Source organism: Saccopteryx leptura, chromosome 2, assembly GCF_036850995.1.
Source record: "Saccopteryx leptura isolate mSacLep1 chromosome 2, mSacLep1_pri_phased_curated, whole genome shotgun sequence".
In the NCBI taxonomy this organism is placed as follows: Eukaryota; Metazoa; Chordata; class Mammalia; order Chiroptera; family Emballonuridae; genus Saccopteryx; species Saccopteryx leptura.
Genome location: NC_089504.1, coordinates 65,167,803 through 65,184,849, shown reverse-complemented (window position 1 = coordinate 65,184,849; position 17,047 = coordinate 65,167,803). Strand labels below are relative to the sequence as shown.

Below are 17,047 nucleotides of genomic sequence, written 5' to 3'. Positions count from 1 at the left end.
GACCTATCAGTAGAGAAGAAATAGAAAAAAACATTAAAAACCTCCCCCAAAATAAAAGTCCAGGCCCTGACGGCTATACCAGCGAATTTTATCAAACATTCAAAGAAGACTTGGTTCCTATTCTACTCAAAGTCTTCCAAAAAATTGAAGAAGAAGCAATACTTCCAAACACATTTTACGAAGCCAACATAACCCTCATACCAAAACCAGGCAAGGATGGCACAAAAAAAGAAAACTACAGACCAATATCTCTAATGAATACAGATGCTAAAATACTAAACAAAATACTAGCAAATCGAATACAACAACATATTAAAAAAATAATACATCATGATCAAGTGGGATTCATCCCAGAATCTCAAGGATGGTTCAACATACGTAAAACGGTTAATGTAATACACCATATCAACAAAACAAAGAACAAAAACCACATGATCTTATCAATAGACGCAGAAAAGGCTTTCGATAAAATACAACACAATTTTATGTTTAAGACTCTCAACAAAATGGGTATAGAAGGAAAATATCTCAACATGATAAAGGCCATATATGATAAACCATCAGCTAACATCATATTAAATGGCACTAAACTGAAGGCTTTCCCCCTTAAATCAGGAACAAGACAGGGTTGTCCACTCTCTCCACTCTTATTTAATGTGGTACTAGAGGTTCTAGCCAGAGCAATCAGACAAGACAAAGAAATAAAAGGCATCCATATCGGAAAAGAAGAAGTAAAGGTATCACTTTTTGCAGATGATATGATACTATACATCGAAAACCCCAAAGAATCCACAAAAAGACTACTAGAAACAATAAGCCAATACAGTAAGGTCGCAGGATACAAAATTAACATACAGAAGTCAATAGCCTTTCTATATGCCAACAATGAAACAACTGAGAAGGAACTCAAAAGAACAATCCCCTTCACGATTGCAACAAAAAAAAATAAAATACTTAGGAATAAACATAACAAAGAATGTAAAGGACTTATATAATGAAAACTATAAACCATTGTTAAGGGAAATCGAAAAAGATATAATGAGATGGAAGAATATACCTTGTTCTTGGCTAGGAAGAATAAATATAATCAAGATGGCTATATTACCCAAAGCAATATACAAATTTAATGCAATTCCCATCAAACTTCCAATGATATTTTTTAAAGAAATAGAGCAAAAAATCATCAGATTTATATGGAACTATAAAAAACCCCGAATAGCCAAAGCAATCCTAAAGAAAAAGAATGAAGCTGGGGGCATTTCAATACCTGACTTCAAACTCTATTATAGGGCCACGACAATCAAAACAGCATGGTATTGGCAGAAAAATAGACACTCAGACCAATGGAACAGAATAGAAAGTCCAGAAATAAAACCACATATATATAGTCAAATAATTTTTGATAAAGGGGCCAACAACACACAATGGAGAAAAGAAAGCCTCTTCAATAAATGGTGCTGGGAAAACTGGAAAGACACATGCAAAAGAATGAAACTGGACTACAGTCTCTCCCCCTGTACAAAAATTAACTCAAAATGGATCAAAGATCTAAACATAAGACCTGAAACAATTAAGTACATAGAAGAAGACATAGGTACTCAACTCAGGGACCTGGGTTTTAAAGAGCATTTTATGAATTTGACTCCAATGGCAAGAGAAGTGAAGGCAAAAATTAATGAATGGGACTACATCAGACTAAGAAGTTTTTGCTCAGCAAGAGAAACTGATAACAAAATAAACAGAAAGCCAACTAAATGGGAAATGATTTTTTCAAACGACAGCTCAGATAAGGGCCTAATATCCAAAATATACAAAGAACTCATAAAACTCAACAACAAACAAACAAACAATCCAATAAAAAAATGGGAAGAGGATATGAATAGACACTTCTCCCAGGAAGAAATACAAATGGCCAACAGATATATGAAAAGATGCTCATCTTCTTTAGCTATTAGAGAAATGCAAATCAAAACGGCAATGAGATACCACCTCACACCTGTTCGATTAGCTGTTATTAGCAAGTCAGGTAACAGCAAATGTTGGAGAGGCTGTGGAGAAAAAGGAACCCTCATACACTGTTGGTGGGAATGTAAAGTAGTACAACCATTATGGAAGAAAGTATGGTGGTTCCTCAAAAAACTGAAAATAGAACTACCTTATGACCCAGCAATCCCTCTACTGGGTATATATCCCAAAAACTCAGAAACATTGATACGTAAAGACACATGCAGCCCCATGTTTATTGCAGCATTGTTCACAGTGGCCAGGACATGGAAACAACCAAAAAGCCCATCAATAGATGACTGGATAAAGAAGATGTGGCACATATACACTATGGAATACTACTCAGCCATAAGAAATGATGACATCGGAACATTTACAGCAAAATGGTGGGATCTTGATAACATGATACGAAGCGAAATAAGTAAATCAGAAAAAACCAGGAACTGTATTATTCCATACGTAGGTGGGACATAATAGTGAAACTAAGAGACATTTATAAGAGTGTGGTGGTTACGGGGGGGGAGGGGGGAATGGGAGAGGGATAGGGGGTGGGGAGGGGCACAAAGAAAACAAGATAGAAGGTGACAGAGGACAATCTGACTTTGGGTGGTGGGTATGCAACATAATTGAACGACAAGATAACCTGGACTTGTTATCTTTGAATATATGTATCCTGATTTATTGATGTCACCCCATTAAAAAAATAAAATTATAAAAAAATAAAAAAATAAAAATAAATAAATAAAATTTAGAAAACTGTAGGAAAAATTATGGGCTCTTAACATGTTTACAAAAATGATATACTACATCTGATATTCAGAGAAAACTCTATCAAACACTATGATTCTTAACATGGTAAAAAAGTTTCTTTCCATCCCCCATTAAAAAAACGGTGTCAGTGAGATTTCTTTTTAAGGTACCAGTTGATAAGGAGGTGATTATGGTTCTATTGGTGACATACAAATAAAATTTTGGCTATAACTGACATATCAGAACACACAATAATACTTGGGTAGAGATCCAACAATAAGAAAATTACATGATGACAGCTGCTTCAGCATAACTTAGTAATCTGCAGAAAGAGTCATGCTGTATTGCTCTATAGGTCCTACAATCGTGTATCTTCGCCTATACATTCTATCAATGATGTTTTATAAAAGCAAGTCCCAAAGCATCTCCTAGGTTCAGCTTTATTCCACAATAGCAAGATTAAACAACCACACTAATAGTGAAAGGGCAATAAAACAGGATTATTAAGACTTTGGAACTCTAGAACAGGCTTCATGGGTTAGAATTCCATTATTAGCAATGTAATCCTTGGTATGTAATAGCTATATAGTCAAAGGTAGGCTATTGAACCGCTCTATCTTTCCTCAACTGTATGATGGAAATAATAGAATTACTTACATTTAGAGGGTTTTATGAAAAATACACTAATTTTAATACACATAAAGCACTTACAATAATAGTTCCTAGCAAATACTAGACATTCAAAAAATTTACTGTCATAACTCTGAGTCCTCAAGTAAATAGTTAATTCATAATTAATATATTTCATGTAAGAAGCTAAGAAAATGTACAATATTCTTAAGAAATGAACCATCAAATTAGTAAAGCTTCAGAATCCAATTACACTTTGGTTACCAGGAAAGTTCACCTATCCAGTACCCATTCAATGATAATATACAATTCCTTAACATTTATTTTTATAGTACCTTGATAGTTTTTTAGTATAAATGGCTACTTGCAAAGACTAACTACTTTATGAACAGGTAATAAAAATATCAGTAATCCTTTGGCTCAGCGGTAGAGCGTCGGCCTAGCGTGCGGAGGACCCGGGTTCGATTCCGGCCAGGGCACACGGGAGAAGCGCCCATTTGCTTCTCCACCCCTCCGCCGCACCTTCCTCTCTGTCTCTCTCTTCCCCTCCCGCAGCCAAGGCTCCATTGGAGCAAAGATGGCCCGGGCGCTGGGGATGGCTCCTTGGCCTCTGCCCCAGGCGCTAGAGTGGCTCTGGTCGCAACATGGCGACACCCAGGATGGGCAGAGCATCGCCCCATGGTGGGCAGAGCATCGCCCATGGTGGGCGTGCCGGGTGGATCCCGGTCGGGCGCATGCGGGAGTCTGTCTGACTGTCTCTCCCTGTTTCCAGCTTCAGAAAATAGCAAAAAAAAAAAAAAAAAAAATATCAGTAATCTTAAAAAAATAAATAAATAAAATAAAAAATAAAAATAAAAAAAATATCAGTAATCTTTCTAAATTACTAGCATATAGCTAATGATTCTCCATCTGTATTAGTCCATATTATAATGTAAAACATAAAAATTAAAAATTACCTCTTTTGCAGGCAGAGGTAAATAAAAAATTGAAAAGGTAGAAATGGCTTAAGTTGAGCTTCTGGATTCCAGTAAGATGGAAAGACTGAGCCTGCATTCCTCACCTCCTCCTTCTTTCAGAGTACAATTACCAAAACATGTGTATGATGAACCTGGAAGATGCTGTCATAGTCATCAAGGTATCCTGAGTTCTCTTGGGAAAGAACAGGTGCTGAGGGACCAGGAAGAGGCAAAGTTCTGCTTTGCCACTCCTTGAGGCTCTGGTTCCCTAAGCAAGTCTAAAAGTAGAAGCCCATGGCTCTCCTCAGAAAAAGGTCTGAATGTGACTGCTGCCAGAAGTGGACAATGATAGAGCTGTCCACATAACCCTGATAACTTCAGCTGGCATACAGTAGAGGCTGCACTGGTAAACTACCGTATTTCCCCATGTATAAGACACTCCCATGTATAAGACACACCTTAATTTTGGGGCCCGAACTTTGGAAAAAAAAAAGTATTACATAAAGTTATTGAACTCAAGTTTTATTCGTCATAAAATTCATACAACTCCTCATCACGGTCAAAACTCCCATCCATTAATTAGCTTGTCCTCATCTGTGTATGATGACAAATCACTGCCTTCATATATTGCCTCATCCTCAGTTCCATTTATGGCATTTAAAATGCCATACTTCTACAACCACTGTGTAAGATGCATCCAGTTTTTAGACTCCAAATTTTTCAGAAAAGGTATGTCTTATTCATGAAGAAATACAGTAAATTGCTCCTAGACCTAATGGTCTGGAGAAGTCTTCAGCTTAAGTTCCTTTACTTGGAGAAACTTCCGAAGAGTATAGGAGACTCATCCTAAACTTCAACGTAGGACATGAATTTGTAAGCTGTCTGCCTCTGCAAACTGCCATTTTAGCTAACATCTGCTGATTTGCACTGCCAGAGGCCTGCATGAAAGCCTGACCTCTATGGGCATAACAGAACACAACCAAGAAAAATTCCACTTATATGGATGAGAGAGAAGAATGCCAGTCAATTAAGGAAAAACATATTTAGGATTTTCAGGAGATACTATTAGAACATAAAGACTTTTCAGAGCTAAATATTTCCTAATAGAAAAATTCAACTGACGAACTGATAAAGAATAATCTTCTGTTGGAGGTGAACCTTTTACTCCAGAAGATTAAATAAAAACAATCTCATGATATAGGACATATAGAGATAAAATCATTATTAAAAGGTGAAAGACTTGGAGGAAAAATTCAGGAGGTTTGCAAATGATGAGTAAAATGACAAAAACAAGAAAGACTATAGGATAGGACAAACCTTATTCTGTTCTTGAATTATTTAAAAATTCCCTAGCTGCAGAAACACTTCAGTTTTCAGATTGAGAGGCTGAAATTCAGTTTTAAAGGGGGGAGGGGGGCTGTAGAAGGAGAGAGGGGGAGACAGTTTAATATTAAAAAATTACATATCTAAGCAGAAATTATTACATTTCAATCACAGAGAAAAATCATTCAGAAAAAAGAACAGGTTACCTGCAAAGAAAAGAGAACCAGATTAGCACCAGACTGCTCTTCATTAACACTTAGAAACGAGAGGGCAGTAGAACAGTATCTCATGGCTGGAAAAATAAAACCTCAATCTAAGCGTCTGCCTAGACAGGATATCCTTTACCATGGTCAAAGAATGGTATGTTCAGATATTGCTTATTTCATTGAATCTGTGAATGACTACCATGAGCAGAAAACTGACATGGAACTAGATTTGAAAAATAAACACAGGCAACCTGCAGAACTACTACTGCAAAAGGCCAATAAACATATGGAAAGATGCCAAATCTTACTAGCAATGAAACAAATGAAAATTAAAATGACAAGACCATTTTTCATGAATTGAATGCAGACATAAATGCAGGGAAACGAGAATCTTAAGATTCTCTTAAGTAATTCTGGAACTGTTACAATTTTATTGAAAAATTATTTGGCGATATTTACTAAAAAGGATATATATATGTACACACACACACACACACACACACACTGTGACCCAGCAATCCCACATAGGAATAAGTTCCCTAAAGAAATAATGTATGAATACAAAAAGATACATGTATAATAATATTTACTGTAGCACTGTGTATAGTTGCCAAATGTCCAGCAAATAAAAAATAGCAAATAAGAAACTTTCAACTCTGGCAAGTTGGCTCAGTGGTAGAGCGTGGGCCCGGTGTGTGGATATCCTGGGTTCAATTCCTGGTCAGGGCACACAGGAAAAGCACCCACCTGCTTCTCTCTCTCTCTCTTTCTCCCCCTTGCCTTTCCAGCAGCCATGGCTCAAGTGGACCAAGTTAGCCCCTGGCACGGAGGATGGCTCCATGGCCTCCACCTCAGGCCTAAAGAAGAGCTTGGTTGCTCAGCAAGAGAGCAACGCCCCAGATAAGCAGAGCATCGCTCCCTAGTGGGCTTTCCAGGTGGATCCTGGTCAGGGCACATGCAGGAATCTCTCTCTCTGCCTGCCCTATTCTCACTAAATTAAAAAAATTAAAAAAAAGAAACTTCCACACTATAGATTATTATAGAGATACTAAAAGTTAGAAGTGTGTGTGTGTATATATATGTGTGTGTGTGTATAATATATATGTGTATATATATTACATATATATATATAAAGGATAGTCATAATATACTAAAAAAAATAAAATTCCAGAGTAGCCTGACCTGTGATTGCGCAGTGGATAGAGCGTCGACCTGGAACGCTGAGGTCGCCGGTTCAAAACCCTGGGCTTACCCGGTCAAGGCACATATGGGAGTTGATGCTTCCTGCTCCTCCCCCTTCTCTCTCTCTCTACTCTCTCTAAAATGATAAATAAAATCTTTAAAAGAATATAAAAAAAAAAAACAAAAAAAAAAACCTCCAGAGTAATGTGTAGATTAAGATCTCCATTTCGTTTGAAAATGATAAAAATTTATATCCATTTATCAATTTAAAAATACAATCATCTGGCCTGACCTGTAGTGGCGCAGTGGATAAAGAGTCGACCTGGAAATGCTGAGGTCGCCGGTTCGAAACCCTGGGCTTGCCTGGTCAAGGCACATATGGGAGTTGATGCTTCCTGCTCCTCCCCCCTTCTCTCTCTCTGTCTCTCTCTCCTCTCTCTCTCTCTCTCTCTCTCTGTCTCTCACCCTCTCTCTCTCCTCTCTAAAAATGAATAAATAAATAAATAAATAAATGAAAAAATAAAAAAATAAAAATACAATCATCTGTAAGTTAGAATCCTATGCAGTCACTCAAAATCAAATGAAAGAATGCTGAAGTAGGACAATGTTCATATGTCAAAAAAGCAGATCATAAAACTTATGATAGCTTTTGTATTAAAAAATTATGTTTCAGGAACTGTATTATTCCATGCGTAGGTGGGACATAATAGTGAAACTAAGAGACATTTATAAGAGTGTGGTGGTTACGGGGGGGGGGAGGGGGGAATGGGAGAGGGATAGAGGGTGGGGAGGGGCACAAAGAAAACAAGATAGAAGGTGACAGAGGACAATCTGACTTTGGGTGGTGGGTATGCAACATAATTGAACGACAAGATAACCTGGACTTGTTATCTTTGAATATATGTATCCTGATTTATTGATGTCACCCCATTAAAAAAATAAAATTATATAAAAAAAAAAATTATGTTTCAGATATCCTCTACTTATAAAACAGATTTATCAAATCTATTTCCCATGAACCAATGGCATTACCAGTTACTTATAATAATATAATTTTGGATTTAAAAGCAAATAGTCCTGCCTGACCAGGCGGTGGCGCAGTGAATAGAGCATCGAACTGGGATGTGGAAGACCCAGGTTCGAGACCCTGAGGTCGCCAGCTTGAGCGAGGGCTCATCTGGTTTGAGCAAAAAAAGCTCACCAGCTTGAGCCCAACGTCACTGGCTCTAGCAAGGGGTTATTCGGGGTCTGCTGAAGGCCCACGGTCAAGGCACATAAAAACAAATAGTCCTCAACAGCTTTTCAAAATACATGTACTATTAAATATAAGAGTATTGTTAAATATCCATAAAAATATGTAAGGACATAAATAAACATTAATGATTATCAGTGAATGGTGCAATTACTGGTAATTTTCTCGTTTCTTAGGGGTTTTTTTCCTTTCTTTTCCAAGTAAGAAGAGGGGTGATAGGCTCCCACACGTGCCTGACTGGGATCCAGCCAGCAACCTCTGTCTGGGACCAATGTTCTGCCCATCTAGGGCCATACTCGCAACTGAGCTACTTTTAGTACCTGAGGCAGAGGCTCCATTGAGCCATCCTCAGTGCCCAGGGTCTATGCACTTGAACCAATCAAGCCATGGCTGTGGGAAGAGAAGAGAGAGAGAAAGAAAAAGAAGAGAGAGGGGCAGGGGTTGAGAAGCAAATGGTCGCTTCTCCTGTGCACCCTGACCGGGAATCGAACCCAGGACATCCACATGCCAGACTGACGCTCTACCACTGAGCCAACCAGCCAGGGCCTGTTTCCCAAGTTTTCACTGAACATGTATCATCATCCTCATAACTTAAAAATTAAAACTTCTTCTTGCCTGACCAGGCAGTGGCGCAGTGGATAAAGCATCGGACTGGGATGCCAAGGACCCAGGTTCGAGACCCCAAGGTCACCAGCTTGAGCGCAGGCTCATCGGGTTTGAGCAAAAAGCTCACCAGCTTGGACCCAAGGTCCCTGGCTCAAGTGAGGGGTTACTCGGTCTGCTGAAGGCCCGTGGTCAAGGTGCATATGAGAAAGTAATCAATGAACAACTAAGGTGTCGCAATGCGTAACGAAAAACTAATGACTGATGCTTCTCATCTCTCCGTTCCTGTCTGTCCCTGTCTATCCCTCTATCTGACTCTCTCTGTCTCAGTAAAAAAAATAAAAAATTTTAAAAAATTAAAAAAAATTAAAACTTCTTAATAATTCAATTCTCATAATTTAAAACTCCTAGGACAGGGGTCAGGAACCTATGGCTCACAAGCCATATGTGGCTCTTTTGATGGCTGCATCTGGCTCGCAGACAAATCTTTAATTAAAAAAATAATAACATTAAAAATATAAAACATTCTCATGTATTACAATCCATTCATTTCCTACCACTCATGATCATGGTTGCGGGTGGCTGGAGCCAATCACAGCTGTCCTCCGGGACACGTGTCATTGTATGGCTCTCACGGAATTACATTTTAAAATATGTGGCGTTCATGGCTCTCTCAACCAGAAAGGTTCCCGACCCCTGTCCTAGGAGATAACATAACAGAAAATCTAGATGATGTTGCGTCTGGCAGACTTTTAGGTATAATACCAAAAGGATGATCCATGAAAGAAAGAACTGATAAGCTGAACTTCATTAAAATAAAAACTTCTGCTCTGTGAAAAAAATCAGTCAAAAGAATGAAAAGACAAGCCACAGACTGAAAGAAAAAAATTGCAAAATATGTACCTAATAAAGGGCTGTTATCCAAAATAAAGAACTCTCTTGAATTCAAAAATAAGAACTCAATTTAAAAAATGGGCTTTGATACCTCATCAAAGATATTCAAAGCATATGAAATCCACATCATATGTATGTCATCAGAAAAATGCAAATTTAAAAAAATGAGATACCACCCTATCTATATCTATTAGAATGGCCAAAATCCAAACACTGACAACACCAAATGCTTTTGAAGATGTGGAGCAACAGGAACTCGCATTCAGTGCTGGTGGGAATACAAAACGGTACAGCCACTTTGGAAGAGTTTGGTAGTTTCTTTCAAGACTAAACACAGCCTTACCATTTGATCCAACAATCATGTTTATTGGTTTTCAAAGAAGATGAAAACATGTCCAAACAAAAACATGCACACAAATGTTTATAGCAGCTTTATTCATAATTGTCAAAACTTGGAAGTCAAAACCAAGATGCTCTTCCACAGGTGAATGGATGATAAACTGTGGTACATCCAGACAATGTAATACTATTCAGTGTTAAAAAGAAATGAGGTACCAGCCATGAAAAAACATAGATGAACCTTAAATGCTATTACTAAGTGAAAGAAACCAATCTGAAAAGGTTACATAGTATATAATTCCAATTATATGACATTTGGGAAAACAACAAGGACAATAAAAAAGATCAGTGCCTGCCAGTGGAGGGTTCTAAGGGAGGAAGAGATAAACAGGAGGAGCACAGAAGACTGGGGGGTGGGGGTAAAACTACTCTGTATATACTATAACACTGGATACATGTCATTGTAAATTTGTCCAAACCCACAGAATGTATACCATATAATACCATAATGTAAGCTATGGATTCTGCATGATAAAGACGTGTGAATGTGTGGTAGGCACTTAGACAGACATAAGCAGAGTAAGGACAATGGCCCAGGTACAGAAGATCACCAAAGGAGAGATGAAAGGCAGGGCCTTAGTAGTGTTTCAGTTGCAGGTCCAGAAATGCAACAAAACCAGGTAAGTGACTCTATGGCTGACTTCAGGGCCTGTTGTATTGATTAAAGACTCCCTGCTCACCAATCAGTGAAGACAATGACCCTGAAAGAACACACCTGGAAAGCTGATGAATATTCTACTAAGCTCCTCCCTGGGACCTCCCCTAAAGTCTCCAGCCTTAAAAGCCCTTAACACAGAGGATCCAGCATGCTCTCCCTCCAACAGCACACCCACACTTTCCACTCCACCCCAGGTGCGTTTCTTTATCCTAAGTTCCCCTTCTTTTGCCTCTGTAACTTGTTTCCTAAAGCCTATTTCTTCTACCTCTGTGACTTTCTGAATATACTTTCTCTTATGTTTTGAGTCTGAGTTCCTTCCTAGCCAGAACTCAAGTACCAAAGTTGCTTGTTGGGGACCGAATAAACAGGGTAGTTTTGCGATCTGGACAGAGGTGCTGGGCCCAAACCCCACCTCATTTGCCTAGTTAACAAAGAGCTACACCTGATTCTCATTTGTCTCACCCATGTTCTCCGGAGGAGGCTGGAAGCTAGTTTCTTATTAGTATAAAGTAGATTTAGATGGTATGGTGGGGGTTGTCTTTGAGTTGCCTTGGAAACTTAATTGAATTGCTGATGGATCACATTTTTTCTATGAATAAAAGTGGATGTGTTTCTGAGAGCAAGGACTTTCCGGCTAAGGAACAATAAAGACTGTTTGCCATGGCGTCCGCCTGAACCCGTGTGTGTGTGTGTGTGTGTGTGTGTGTGTGTGTGTGTGTGTGTGTCTAGATATATCTATAGATATCTATAGATATATCTTTAAGTCCCTGTCTATCTTTTATTTCAATTACATACCTTTTCCCGTTCGAGGACCCCGGTATATACTTGTTGTGGCTGGACCCCAACAGTTGCTGAACCAAGGTCCCATTTGACTTCACTGGTCTAACACCTGGAGTCATTTTCGTTCAGTGCCAACAGTAAATACAGGTTTATCAATTGTGATAAATGTCCACTGTGGTGGAGGATGCTGATGGTAGGGGAGGCTGATAATGGGGAAGGCTATGCACGTGCTGGGTAAGAAAATATAAGGGGAATCTCTATACCTTCCCCCAATTTTGCTGTGGCTGTAAAGCTGCTCTTTGAAAATAGTTTTCATGAAGTCCACTTATAATCCTATATATATAATAAAATTCCTATCAGCTAAAACATTAATTTCTGTTTTAAATTATACAAATAGAGATGAATTAACTTGCATCCCAGCAGCATTTACTCAGTACATTTAATATGAGCCAGACTATAGTAGCTAAATTAAATTATCATGACAGCTTCACAGAATCTAGAAAAAGACTATAAGCAACAACCGGTTAAATAAAAATCAGATTTTCAGGCCCTGGCCGGTTGGCTCAGTGGTAGAGCGTCGGCCTGGCGTGTAGAAGTCCCGGGTTTGATTCCTGGCCAGGGCACACAGGAGAAGCGCCCATCTGCTTCTCCACCCCTCCCCCTCTCCTTCCTCTCTGTCTCTCTCCTCCCCTCCTGCAGCGAGGCTCCATTGGAGCAAAGATGGCCCGGGTGCTGGGGATGGCTCCTTGGCCTTTGCCCCAGGCGCTAGAGTGGTTCTGGTCGCAACAGAGCGACACCCCGGAGGGGCAGAGCATCGCCCCCTGGTGGGCACGCCGGGTGGATCCCGGTCGGGCGCATGCGGGAGTCTGTCTGTCTCTCCCTGTTTCCAGCTTCAGAAAAAAGAAAAAAAAAAAAAATCAGATTTTCAATAGCCAAAAATAGTAAATTGTTTATCTTCTCTGATGTATGCATTTTATCTCCACAACTACTTGAGGACAGGAATATTTCTTCTTTTTTGCTTTCTAATATTTAGTTGAGTATGAAAGGTTAATAAATTAATGTGAAATTATTTCTGCTCTAAAAAAGAAAGCTAATGACCTATTTCTCTTTTATTGAGGTGTAGAGGCTCTCTAGTTATATTGTACCTGACCCTGGGGTTATGAGGTCAGGGAAATAGTGGCCCAGAGTGTAAGAGTGCCAATAAGTAAGTGGTTGGGGGTACAAGATATGAACTGGCTGGTTTGTATATAAAAGATATACCAACAGGTGAGTCATTTACTATTTCTAGGAATTCGCTAGCCCTGGGAGCTACAGTCCTCACCAGGGAAAGCAAGGCCCCAAGACATCAAAGCATCAGAATTACAGAAAAATAAAAAGAATAATTAATAAAGAGAAAAAACAAATTTTCATAAATTTTACTGTTATGAAATTCTAAATATAATAGTAATGAAAATTGAGTACAATTTTTCTTTGTAATACACATCCACAAAAGAGAATTAAATTTGAAGGGGATAAAATGTTTGCTTAATTGGAGTTTAAACTTAGTCCTTATCATCAAAATAGATTCGAGGTTTCCTCTATTAATGATGATCTGTAATGATACCTTACATATTATATATTTGAAAATATTTTTTCACACAAGTACTATCAAATACTGTTATCAATCCATGAGCAAATAATTTTAATTATTTATATGCAGCACTTGGAAGGCAATTATAGAAATCTACTAGACTCTTCTCCTGATGTTTGCCTTTCAATATGTCTTTACATTGTAGATTAATTACAAGGTTAGGTGGAATACTTCTCATTTTCACAATTAAATGGATTTTGAAATATAAAAATTTCCTTTGCAATTGCATCGCGGTCTGAAAAATGGTATAATTTGGGCTCATAAAATATATCTACTGCTAATGTTTCTTGGAAATAGAAATCTTCTTTCGTATTAATTTTTTAAAGCAATGGAAGTTTGAAAAGCAGTCTGACACTACTTACATTAGTTGTAACATTAGTTGTCATCAAATGACTATACCATACATACATTTCACATATAAGCACTGTTTTCCTTGTAATTTTAGATGGAAGTCATTAGGCAACATTACCAAGCATGCAGCAAAAGCTATATTCAAAAGTCATTTGATGTCTAATAAGTGTCTGCAGATGTCTCTTCAAGTTAAAAAAAAGTTTTTTGGCCCTGGCCAGTTGGCTCAGTGGTAGAGTGTCGGTTTGGCGTGCAGGAGTCCCAGGTTCGATTCCCGGCCAGGGCACACAGGAGAAGCACCCATCTGCTTCTGCATCCCTCCCCCTCTCCTTCCTCTCTGTCTCTCTCTTCCCCTCCTGCAGCCAAGGCTCCATTGGAGCAAAGTTGGCCCGGGCACTGAGGATGGCTCTGTGGCCTCTGCCTCAGGCTCTAGAATGGCTCTGATTGTGGCAGAGCTATGCCCAAAGATGGGCAGAGCATCGCCCCCTGGTGGGCATGCCGGGTGGATCCCAGTCGGGCGCATTCAGGAGTCTGTCTGACTGCCTCCCCGTTTCCAACTTTGGAAAAATACAAACAAAAAAAATTTTTTTTATCTGGTTCCTAAGCTCAAAAGTTTCACACTAAACCTTTACCACTGACTGCTAAGCCATAGAACAGCTATGGGATTGAGTGAGGCAGGGCAGTCAGCTTCTATTTCTGACAAAAAAATTCCAAGTAAACATAGGTTTTTAATGCTTACATGTGCACAAACTTTGCAAATTTGTCCAACTAAATAATAAATAAGCCTTTTTCTGTTCCATGAATATTTTTTACCATCATCAGTTAAAACATACCTTAGTGGATTCTACTTCAAGTTGTGATGACCTAATGCTTTCTCAACTTCTTTGAAAATCTTTACACCTGAAGTTGTTCTATCCATGCTATATATTCAGAGGGAGTAATTATCAGTCATTTCACACTCTGCATTGATAACTCAAATAAAAAACTTAGCCTTACTGTAACAGTTTCACTTCATCAATAACCAAGCAAACTTACTCTGGTTGCACTTTCATTTTCATTTTTGTGAAGAATTTCTGGTTTGATATATTCTTTTAAATTTTCTAATTTTTCTAACTATTAATTTCAGTGAGTTGGAAATGTGTGACTTGTACTTAACTAAGGACTAAGTTGGATAATGTCAACTTGTGTTCTTTGAGCTTCACTACAGTATCACTGCATAATAAACACAATATTTTGCCATCTAATTCAGTAATAAAATAATCCACACTCCAAAGTCTATTTTCCCTTCTTCTGACATAATAGGTAATAAAAATAATATAAAATGTCACAGCACAGATACTCCCTCATGCACTTGAAACACTGAATTTATAAATGTGTTACTATAATTATAGTGGACTAAGCAGGAGATTGAAGATTGGAAGTGCCACTTATGGTCACTGCCGGTACTACTCAAGTCAGTTTTTACAGCTTAAAAGCAGCCAGACAATATATAAACAAATTAGCATTTTCATGCTCCAATAAATGTTATTTATAAACAATACAATTTAAATTTCATATAATTTTCAAGTGTCGGGAGCCGATCCACTAATGCTGGCTAACTAGGTCACAGCAGAAGAAGATCCACAACTGCTGGCTGACAAAGTCACAGCAAAAGAAGATAGAGTCACCGCAGTAAGACCAACAGCTGCGGGTTGACAAAGTCACCGCAAGGAAAGGCACAACGACACTTCCCCCTTTAATCTTTTGAATTAATCTGGCCTTATATCCCCCCTTTTTCTGGGTGTGTGCTATTATTTGTGGCACAGGGATAATAGTACCGTACTTTCCCTGTAGATTTGTAGTAATTTCTTTGGAAATGAGACAGAAGGTGTAAGTTCCACAGAAAAGCCTGTAAGCCCCTTGATCTGGGCTCATAAACATAAGAGGCTGGCTATGATATCCCTCGTAAAGGGTTAAGTTTGTAGGAGAATTTCTTATTAATCATGTTAGAAAGAATATAGTTAGAACTTAGCTAGTATATGAATATAGTAAATAAATAAAGTTTAACTAGACATTAGAATCTTAGGTAAAGTGTAGTGGAGTGGCCTGTTGCATGGCCTTGGATAGGAGTGCAGCTGGCTAGTAAAAAATGTTTTGTTAAAAGACTTGTTTTGTCACTGAAGACAGTTGCTGGGCTTTTCTCAGTAAAACATTCTCATGAGATTTTTGTATTTTCCAAGAATAGGAGAGGTATGTGGTGGGATTCATAGCAGCAATAGCAACTAATGCCTTCTGATATTATGTTGCTACTAGCTATCTTGCAGGTGCACTCTATGTATCTTTAAGTAAAAATTACTCTTTATACTATGTCAGTTTCTTAATAGCAAGCCTTTTGTAGTCTTGTGAGAAAAGAATTAGGACACTACATGAACTCAAGGCTATTTGCCTGAGCAAGCGGTGGTCCTCTGCTGGTCCTTGATGATTTCGTCTGCTATCTCTTTCTGTGCCCTTGACTCACAACAAGAGTAAAATAGAGTTATTAATTAGTACTAATCTTTTAGAAGTTTGTACCAATATAATTATTACTATTGTATAACTGTACTTTGAATGACTTACCACCTGACTTGTAGCTTATAGATATGAATTAACTGTTATCTAAAAATATGTAACCATAGTGAAACTAAAACAATGATGTATTCAAAATACCATGTGATTGTAACTTAGTGTGTGTGCATAAAAAGTAATGTTAGACCAGCCATTGGGAGAGAGATGCCTGGCAGTAAATGCTAACAAGAGAATAAAGAGAAAGAAAAGAATTCGGCTCTCTCACTCGATTTCGCCGACGCCGTCTCCTCCTGTGGGACCCCTGGATCCCCCCGGGGCTGGACCCCGGCATTCAAGTGCCGAAAATATTATCCCTCTTTAATTTTTTCAATCATTTTAACACATAAAATTATTCTTAGCTCATGGTCCACACACAAACAGGCAGCAGGGTAGATCTGGTGTATAGCTAGTAGTCTGCAAGACCCCTATTGTGGGAAGAGAGACAGACCTATTCAATATTTCTGACCATGTGGATTATTTTCAGATGATTAACCCAGTCAGCATTATATAGCACAGACTAGAAGAGGGCAGAAAGCAGACAGAAACGTTAGTATACTAGTTAAAAAGTAGAATAAACGGGCCTGACCAGGTGGTGGTGCAGTGGATAGAGCACTGGACTGGGACATGGAAGGCCCAGGTTTGAAACGCTGAGGTCACCGGCTTGAGCGAGGGCTCATTTGGTTTGAACCAGACTCACCAGCTTGAGCCCAAGGTCACTGGCTTGAACAAGGGTTCACTCACTCTGCTGTAGCCCCCCGGTCAAGACACATATGAGAAAGCAATCAATGAACAACTAAGGTGCCAGAATGAAGAATTGATGCTTCTCATCTCTCTCCCTTCCTGTCTGTC

The 17,047-nt window shown here is 38.7% G+C and overlaps 1 protein-coding gene across 3 annotated transcripts in view; it reads right to left on the bottom strand.

Moving 5' to 3' along the window:
- The window catches only part of RIC1 (RIC1 homolog, RAB6A GEF complex partner 1), a 169,166-nt gene that overhangs the window by 106,271 nt on the left and 45,848 nt on the right, over positions 1 to 17,047 (bottom strand). The window lies entirely within an intron of this gene.